Source organism: Apium graveolens, unplaced genomic scaffold, assembly GCF_009905375.1.
Source record: "Apium graveolens cultivar Ventura unplaced genomic scaffold, ASM990537v1 ctg3968, whole genome shotgun sequence".
NCBI lineage: Eukaryota > Viridiplantae > Streptophyta > Magnoliopsida > Apiales > Apiaceae > Apium > Apium graveolens.
The window spans coordinates 36,124-46,763 of record NW_027418346.1 but is presented as its reverse complement, the minus strand read 5'-3'; the positions used below and the strand labels follow the sequence as shown (position 1 = coordinate 46,763).

Genomic DNA, 10,640 nt, shown 5'->3' with positions numbered 1-10,640 from the left:
TCATCTAACAAATCTTTGACTTGTGTGTTATTCAATAATAAGTTCTTTTTATTTTAGTAATTGGCAGTTCGTAATCCACTTTTTTTTTATTTTTGCGATTTCAGTCTACATTATTTTCTCTGTCAACTTGCACCCCATAAAATTAATTTCTCTTCTATTTGCACCCCGTTAATGACTTTCCATCCAAGATAACCGTTAACTTTAACGGAAGTAGGGACATTTCAGTAAATTACTAACGAAAATAGAAGAAAATAAAGTAAATGAAAAAGTCTCTTGGTGTTGGAATTTGTAGTGGCTTGAAGAGCTGTCTGAGTTTGTTGAATGATGTGAAAGAGAGTTGATTTGAAATGGTGCTCATCACAGTCTTTGCTAAACATCCAAGATGGAGTGTTTGTACTTGAGCTATGGCCTGCTTCTCCCCCTGTGTGCATGAAATCTTCTTCATCATCATCTTCATCCCCAAACTCCTCAGAACCACCAGCTAGATAGTCAAATTCATCACCAGCTGTGAAGGGCATGGTAGTGATTGCATCCTTGGCCCTTTGCATAGAAGCAGTTGTGTGCACCAAGTTGAGAATTCTCTCAGAAGCCACATTGTCCTGTTCAGCTAGAACTTGATAAGCTGGAATATGGTGAGTAAATGCCTCAGCTTTAAAAGAAACAGAGTCTAAGACAGCTTGATAATCTTGCTGAAATAGCTATTTCTTTTCAGCCTCATTGACATCCCTTAATTGTGTTCTAGAACAATGTTGATAATTTTATTATTTGGCCATATTAGTTCTTGAAGTTTCAGTAACTATTTTTTCTTCAGGAATTCAATTTTACCTGGTTTATTAACAGGTATTTAAAGTGCTTGCATAACGGGGAAGGATCTGTCATCGATATTCCACTTCAGTGCCTTTTTTACTTTTTGAAAACCCGTTATAAACATTAATGAACGAGAGACTTAAAGTTGTAGTTCATGTGCAATTTTTGATATTATTCCACCAATTATCGTATCATAATCTTTAATTTTTTTGGATTGTTATCTCTTGTGTAAGGTGTGCTCTCATGGATCTACAACATTAATGAACGATGAGCTTTTTTGAGTTTCAAGTGGAGGTGAACATATCTCTCATGCCATCCATCTCAAGGATTAATGATTTTCTCCCTTTATTTCTTCCTATTACTTTTATATTTGTCGTATTTTTTCTCCTTTCATCTTCTCTTTTCATGGAATTTAGATTTTAGCCTTTACAATATGTTCTCCTGAAGGCATGTACATAATTTTAACTAAGATGAGCTTTTCTGAGTCTTTTGCACGCTAGGAACCAGGTGATTGATTTATATCTTGGATCAGAGTTACAAAATATGTAAAGTACAAAGTGATTATTAAAGTAGGGTCTATTTATCAAGCTTCAGGTTGGATAGCGATCGCATTCTTAGCTAATCCTCCCATAGGTAAAAAAGTTTTAGGCATCATCATCTTATCGGTCATGAACATTCACTACGCCATAAGTGCACATAGGCAACGATTTTTATCCAGCGTTGCACAAAAAGCGTTGCATTATCTACAAAATTTTCAGTTTATTGCAACATAGTGGTGAAAGCGTTTCATTACATTGAAGCTACCATTGCTAATAACTGTTAGTGTTGTGCAGCATGCAACAGTAGAGGTCATAGCGTTGCATTAGATATTTTTTTTATTTAATAAATGCTGACGTGGAAATAAATCTGAGGTGGCGTGCTGGGGACCCACGGGTGCTAACGTGGCATGTTAACGTGTCATGCCACGTCAGCATTTTGGGGCCCATTGGTGATGTGGAATGCTGACATGGGATTAGTGGGACCCACATGGGGGCCCAAAATGCTGACGTGGCATGCTGACGTGGCACACAGTGGGGCCCACTTGCTGATGTGGCACTTCAGGCGTTGTATTTGCTTTATGGTGTTGCAGTAGGTTATTTAGTGTTGCATTAGTTATTGTACTATTCTTAAAATTTATTTGTTATATTTATGTTATAATTTTTTTAAAATATTTTTAATTGATCCAACCGTACAAATTTTGTTTCCTACTAGTTTTAGAGATGTGTAATTTTTTTTTAAAAAAATAAATTTTATATCACATGCTTTTTTAATAGTCAAACCCCGGTGCACACGGGTTCACATTACGTTAGTCTTGTTCCGGGTTGGTGATTCTATTTTTTAAAATTTTTTGTTCAACGATCCAACCGTACGGCTGATGATAACTACTAATTTTAAAAATGTCTAAATATTTTTTAAAAAAATTAAATTTTATATCGTATGTTTTTATAATTGTCAAATTACGGTTCAACACGGGTTCCTATAACCAAGACTTGTCCCGAGTGGTGATTCTATTTTCTTGAAATTCTTGTTCAATGATCCAACCGTATAGATGATGTTACCTTCTAATTTTAGAGATGTTTAATTTTTTTTTTTTAAAAATTTAGATTTTATATCACGTGCTTTTTTAATAGTCAAATTACGGTCAACACGGGTTGCTGGTACCTAGTATTGTCCCGAGTGATTATTCTATTTCTTTAAATACTTGTTCAACGATCCAACCGTATGGATGATGATACCTACTTATTTTAAAAATGTGTAATTTTTTTTTAAAATTTAGATTTTATAGCGTGTGTTTTTATAATAGTCAAATTACGGTCAACACGAGTTCCTATAACCAAGTCTTGTCCCGAGTGGTGATTCTATTTTTTTAAAATTCTTGTTCAACGATCCAACCATACGGATGATATTACCTACTAATTTTTAAGTTGTGTATTTTTTTTAAAAAAATTAGATTTTGTATTATGTGTTTTTATAATAGTTAAATTACGGTCAACACGGTTCCATGTAGATTCTTGTCCCGAATGATTTTTTTTTTAAAATTCTTGTTCGACAATTCAATTATACAAATAATTGTTCCGATTAATTTTATCATTGTCGTGTTATTTTGACATATATTTTACATTAGTTATACAATTTTCTTATAAAATTTAAAATTGTAAATATTTAATAAAAAACTAAAAAAATAATTAAATGATGTTGAGACACAGATCTGCACACTTTCCCAGGCCAAAAATTGGGTGGTATTTCCCCCTTAACAAAAATTCACTCTTTCTCTCTAAATCTGAGCTGATACTCGAAAATTAAAATAATATTAAAATAATTTACAGAAAAGCAACAAGATATTTATCAAAATAATTAAGAAATTATGATTGTAAAGACTTAATTAAGTCAAGGCCCAGCCCGTTAACAGACAAGCCCTAAAAATTTATCATTTTTATATAAAACCCTAAACAAACATAAATCATTAGCAGTGGCCGCCTCGTCTTTCAACCCCTCTCTTCACTCAGATCTTCAGACCCCTTCTCACCTCCACCATCCTCTCCTCCGCTCACCTTCTTATTATATTCTCCTACACATCTCGATCCGAGATGTGTAGAAACAATCGAGAAATCAAGAACCTAATCCGTACAACACGTTTCTTGAACCGCCTTCGTATGTTGAAGTAATATTTCGATCGTTCGATGGAGAAGATAGCAACGGAGGAAGTGGAGTCAACGGTCATGATTTGTTCGCAACTTCGACTTCACATTCCAGAGCGAAGTTTATGCGAATCACGGTTTCGGATCCTCAGAAGGAGCAAGACGTGTCGAATGGGAAGTACCGTTGGTGAGGACCACGGACGTGCCGTCGAGAATGTTGGATGGGGCGGTGAAGTTGCATTGGCAGTTGTTTGGGAGGGAGAGTTTGCAAGGGAGTGCATTGGATGTGAATGAGGTTGCGTTGCCTGCGAAAGGAGGGAGGGATTTGTTGAGGATTTTTAAGGAGTTGAAGCAGTCGGTTACGAATGATTGGGGTGCGGTAAGCCACCGGTTGTGGAGGAAGATAAGGAATTTTTGGAGAGGAAGGGTAAGTTGCAGGATTTCGAGAATCAGATTGGTAATGCTTCTCAGCAGGTCTATTGAACTCTTTTGATGTAAATTATAAATTTTGAGTGCTATGTTGTCGGTTTATATAATTAGTAATGTTTCTCGATTCAAATATGTATTAATATTTGTCTGATAATGCTGATCTAGCGAGACCATTTTGAGTTGCGACATCTCAGACTTGATTGAGCTTAAATGTATGTTAATCAATTTCCTAGCTCCATACAATAAAGGAAATATCGATATTTGCCTCGGTGTTATATGTAAATTTGTAATATTATACTGTCATGTAGTTGATTTAGGTACTAATAATATGTATAATGAAATGGGATGTATGCTATTGACATGAAATTAAAGCTCAGCAAGAAATTGGGGAGACGATGGGGCAACTGGGGTTGGCTTTTGTCAAGCTAACGAAGTTTGAGGCGGATGAGGCAATGTTCAACTCTCAAAGGGTGAGATCTGCAGACATGAAAAATGTGGCTACTGAAGGGTTTTTAGCACATAAACGCAGCGAAAACGTAAATTTACTCTTAAAAGAACCGAAACCCTCCGCAGGAGCCATGCGAAAAAATAATATTTAATTCGTAGTTCAGTATGTTTACCTTAAGAAGCTTTACGTTAATGGAAAGATGGAGGTCTTTAATAGCGATCCAAGAACGATGAACGGAGATCCTTAGCAGATGCTCCTCAAGTGTGAAGCACTCCACCGGTATCCACCAAGAAAACGATGTAATGAAGGAGGAGGAGATGGAGAGAATTAGGGTTTTGTCAATCTTTTGGTTAAGGCAAAAATAGGGTTATAATAGTATATTTATAGGCAAAATTTTCAGCTGAAATTTTTTCCATAAAATATTATTATTATTAACCTTTATTATTCTCACTAATAATTAAAACACCTTTTAATTATTAATCCTTTTTCTAAATTCTTTAGAAATAATTCTCTCACTTGATTTAATTTCCAAAAATTAAATTCTTAATTAATAATATTAAGAATCTTTTCTTAATTAATTTATAATCAATTAAATCTCATTTAATCAATTATTAAATTTTCCAATTAATTATTTATTTCATAAATAAATAATTATCAGCCATTATTAATTAATTCCTCCACCATTAAATCATTATCTTTTATGGTGTGACCCTATAGGTTCAATATTAAGCGGTAGTAGAAATAAATAATAATAAAATTATTTTATCATTATTTATATAGATTCTCTAATTCATTAAATATGATTAATAAATTAATCATATTTATTCTACATCGTGAGGGATAGTTCTCAGCATATCGCGACTATCCGGATAATACGAATTCACTGCTTAGAATACCAAGAACCTATTCAGTGAGTAGTTACCGTACAATTAATTCCTTCTACCCTGCAATATCACGATTAAATACAAGGCATAAAACTTGTGTCAAGCCTATCTTATTTAATCACTTGCTTTCCCATTCACTATGCTTAGTTCTATTTAATGTAAATTAGAAACTCCTTTCTAATTTCATTCACTCTGGCCAGAGATTCCTGGATTAACATAAGTGGATCAGCAGTGAACATTCTCTTCCTACACTGGAAGGGGTAGATCCTTTATTGATCATACCTATCTTCGTGTACAATTCCTATACCCAGTAGAGCCCTTATAATTGTCCCTTGAGACTAAGAACTAAACCAAAGCATAGTTCAGTGTACACAAGATGACTATGATGATCTCAAGTCTAAGGATACTTGTACAACTATCACTATGTGAACAACTGCTGACACGTGAGTGAACTCCATTAGTTGTTCAGCCGTGTGAGTCATGTTCAGTGAACTTATTCTATAATGAGCACCTACATACTAGCTATAGTGTCACCAACAAATGTCTATGAGAACAGACATCCTTCATAATGAAGCAAGCATAGTATGTACCGCATCTTTGCGATTATTAATTACCAGTTAGTAATTCTACGACCAGGAACTATTTAAGTTTAGAGTTATCATCTTTTAGGTCTCATTATTATGATCTCATCACAATCCATAAAAAGCTTTACTCTAAACTGTGGTATATCTTATTTAAACATTTAAATAGATAGAGCCCGCAATAAAAACAAAACAAGCCTTTTATTAATATCAATGAAATCAAAACATATTACATAAAAGTTATTCCTAAATCCTCATACATGATTGGACTTAGGACATATCTCTTTCAGCTACTGCTGCTGTCAAAGCTAACAGACTCTATCGGGAGTTGAATGCACAAACTGTCAAGCATCTGGTAAGTTACTGGATTGTTGTACTTTCCCAGACTTGAATTGCTAACTTTAATCATGATCCTTTATCTTTTCAAGCATCTTGTTCCACTCGAAGTGCTAGATATTTACAGATGCTCTATTCTTATACTGCAGGATAAGCGTCATGACTATCTTGGGGTGATGTTGGCAATTAACAATGCATTTTCTGACCCGCGCGAATGCTTTGTTGACGGTGCAAACTCTTTTATCCGAACTGGCCTCCTTGAATGTAAGGATTGAAAATCTTGAAGCTGCTTCATCAAAGAATTTTTGTGGTGACAGGTCTAGAATTCGCAAAATAGATGAGTTGAAAGAAACTGTAAGAGTAACAGAGGAAGCTAAAACCTGTGCAGTCAGAGAATATGAACGGATCAAGGTAACATGTTCTTCCTTCTAGTGCATGTATTACCCGAACACTTCAGAAATTTTAGTGACACCAGTTATCATAAATTCTTTAACTAGTTTTTGAGCTGAGATAATATATTCTTTAAGTAGTTTTTTCTTCATCCAATAACAATCATTATGAAAAACTGATATACAATAGGAGGGTCTTGCACTAAGAAAAATAGTTAATTGTGTGTGTCCTTAAGTGGATATTAGAACTATTTCTTCAATTGCTTTATAAAGTAAATATGCATAAGCTTTGCCCTTGCTTGAGTTATGCTGACAAATTAAACATAGAATAATTATTCATTCTGTTGAATTGGATCTTGATATTCTTATAAATGAGGACTTAATTTTTTACCAAATAAAATATAGTTAGCAGTACATAGTCACTCAGACTTATTGCTTAGTATGTAGCATAATAAGCAACGAAGAGTTAAGCACCTCAGATTTTTAGAAGCAAGCAAGAAAACATAATAGGATGAAGTATTTAGCAAAAATATACAAAGTAATTAACACAGAAGGAGCATAAATGTGCAACACTGAGTATATAATAGAAGCGAAGTCGGTCATGAGCAATGGGGTCACCAAAATCAATCCCAGTAATCATTATTTAGAAACACTGAATATAAGTTCTAGGGTCTTTTATTTGATTGTGGCTACCAGACTGTGGTGGTATGTTATGGATGTTACTGCTAGCGACATGGGAACGTAGAGTATATCTGTGCTGTCCCTTAACCACTTTTCATGGTTCTATTCAATTAGATAACAAGGCAACCTGGGTTACATGAAGCTTCCTATCTATACTATGACATTATTGTTAATTCTTATTCTAAACTGTATATTTGTGTTGTATTTGCAGTGCTTACCTATTACCATCGACGTCGGCACAAATAACCAAAAGTTGCTGGATGATGAGTTCATTATTGGGCTCAAACAAAAGAGGGCAACTGGGCAGGTACTTTTTATCTTCCTTTTCTGTAATTCATAGATATAATTACTTGCGGTCTACAACTAAAAATTAATTTTGTATGCATTCACCTGTATCAAGGAATTTGCCGAGCTTCTGGCGGAGTTTATGTCTACTGTTAAGCAGAACTATGGAGAGAAAATCATCATACAGGCTTGTTTGCAGTTTCAAACATTTAAGTAGATAATGGATTTTTATATGTTATAAATTCTAATCATTTGACATTGATTCTCAGTTTGAAGATCAATCTTATGGTTGATTAATAGTGATTTATAAGTTTTCAGGGTCAACCTGACAGTTATCACGAGTTGATCGGGAATCCGCACCATACTGAACGCCTAGCACCAGATGAAGTGGCCATGCTTGTGGTAGGTTGAGTGTTTTTGTAAAGTATATGCACTAAAATGTGTAAACTTTATGTCCTCTTATTACTTCTGTAAAGGCTTACCTAATGTTGTTTTATAATTTAAAAGACAAGTTTGAAAGCCCTGTCTGGAGCAGTTTCTTACATAGATTCTGATCACCACAAAATGCTTATTTCTTCTGTAAGTAATAGTGCATTAATATTTTTGCTCATTTCTTTTTCCATTATTTTTTTCGGATTTTAGTTTTTTGGTTGTTAAAGAAAGTTTGTTACCTTCAGATAAGTGGCATGAGCTTGTGGAACTATGGTCCAGATGTGATGGATGTATTGGTTGAGTTGGTTGTTGCTTTGATATGTAATGCTACTCACTATACAATAATGATTATCATTGCTTGTTCTTATCAAGGATTAGTTTTGCTTTTACTACATTGTAGGCTGCAGTGAGCGGAAAATACCTCCATCTATGCTTGGATATGCTTGTAAGAAATTTTGTGCCGCCTTTATCTTTCCTTAGGCTATTACAGTAGCCACGTGGTCTTGCAAAAAAAGAGCAAATTCTTTGTCGTGTGCATGCTGCTTTAAAGGAAATTGCTGATTTAGTTCCCCTCGCACCACTGAGATTGGAAAAAGTAATCAAGGAGAGGATGCCCTACAGATCCTCAAAGCAAGCTTGGATTGTAAGTTTACTTCATCTGCTTCTCGTCTTTTTGGGGACATGCTTCTCTGTAACCTTGGCTGGAAGTACATTTTTTATGCATGTCTATGTAGACTATATAGCACATTATCGATTTGTTAAATATAAATTTAGAATGAATTTTTTTTGGTCTAGTTGCAAGTTGTTTCAAGTAATTTCGTTAAAGGAAATGTCGGGGCCTATATTGACTCCAAAAAAAATTACCTTTTGAGTCCAGTTGCTTTTATGGTTGTATTTAGCTCTTTATTTTAGTCTCTCTTGGCAGATAAATCATAAATCTTTTACGCTTTGTACACTATCTGTTTTGCGTCTTTTTGGGGCAAATGCTCAATCTGTTCCAAGGCAGAAGTACATTTTTTGATGCATGTATTTACAGCCCATAGCTCGTAATAAATTCTAAAATGAAATTATTGACTTTATTGGTTGGGTTTAATTGCGTTGTGTTAAATAAGTAGTAAATTAATAATGGAAAGTTTAAGGCCCAAATCAATACCATAATATTGAGTGATTGACTTGTTAAGTCCAACTGCTTTCATTACTTAAGTTTAAGGCCCAAATCTTGTTATTCTTATTCTATTCATTTTTATTTTCTAGGCTAAAGCTCCATTTAGCTTCCTTGCATCAACATCGCCTTAGGGTCTATTTTTAAAAGGTTTTTATTCGAAGATGTACCACGATTTCCAGTGATCAAGAGGAAAACGGTACTACAGTCATTCAAGGCACTCAAGGCGCAACTTCTTAGTGACTTAGTTCTTTGGTATCTTTGTTCATTTGAAGAAAGATTTGATGTACTTTTGGTGTTTTAAATTTAGAATTGGGCGTATGTATTTTAGTATTTTTTGTATGTTTAAAACTTGTTGAATTCCTGATATGGTTGTTTTTGTTGGATGCCACTTATGGCAGGTATCATGTAAAAACAGACAAATTATGGCCAAATTTTTATGTTTTCTAGTTTTGCATATTCCATAGTATGATGTTGCATATTGCTTTTCACTGTATTACATTTGATTATAATACTGTTGCAATTTAAAAATGGTGTTGCATAATGTGGTATATACTGTTGCAATTGAATGAAAATAGTGTTGCATATGCATCAAAATGGTGTTGCATAAATAATATGGGCCCCCACATATGATATGGAAAAAGGGCCCCACTGCTGACGTGACATTGCGGGCCCCCACATGCTAACGTGGCAGGATGAGACCCAGCTGACGTGGCGTGCTGACGTGGCATGCTGATGTGACTCTGGGGACCCCCTGTTGCTGACATGGCATCTGATGTGTCAGTTGCCACGTAGGACCAAGTGTACTATCCTGTCAGGTCTAATGCAACACTTTCTGTTGTTGCCAATAGGTGATTTACTGTTGCAAAATCCACCTGATGCATTACTTTCAAGTTTTGCACAAAATATTGCATTAGGTGTCTACGACCACTTCCACATTGGCAACCCCCCTCTGGTGTTGCCTATTACCTTATGCAACACCATTTGGGCCTTATGCAACTGTATAGTAGGGGTTGCCTATGTGCACTTATGGCGTAGTGATTACTCTAATGACTAAAATTTAGGTATGTACATATAAGTTATAGAATAATGTGAAAATCTTTTATGTACGGTAGAAATACGAGTAATAACCTTTTAACATAATGAGTATAACTTTTGTTTGAATGTACTTGAATTGGCCAATACTTTCATTCTTGAATGCTATAAAATGCTAATGAATTTGTTTTCCTACCTGCTAATGGAGAGTTTGAACTTGTGTACATTGTATGTGACTTTCTCTTATTTACAAAGCCTTTTTTGCTAATCCGGTTTACTTTATGAGATTAAATTGTAACAAAAGTGTAGGGTTAAATTCACACTGTAATCATAGGTTTTTACAAGTTAGCAACCATTTCCCTATGACCAAATCTTTAAAAAATCAAAAATTTACATAATTAATTATCTTTTACTTTGACATTAATTTGTTGCTTTGCAAAAGCTCCCGCTATGAAACAAGGTTCGATTTTCAATTTGGATAACAATGAGAATA

At 34.6% G+C, this 10,640-nt stretch overlaps 1 pseudogene; it reads left to right on the top strand.

The window, feature by feature from the left end:
* Positions 1-3,600: 3,600 nt before the first annotated feature.
* LOC141701506 (sorting nexin 2A-like) lies at positions 3,601-8,971 on the top strand (annotated as a pseudogene).
* The last annotated feature ends 1,669 nt before the right edge of the window (positions 8,972-10,640 follow it).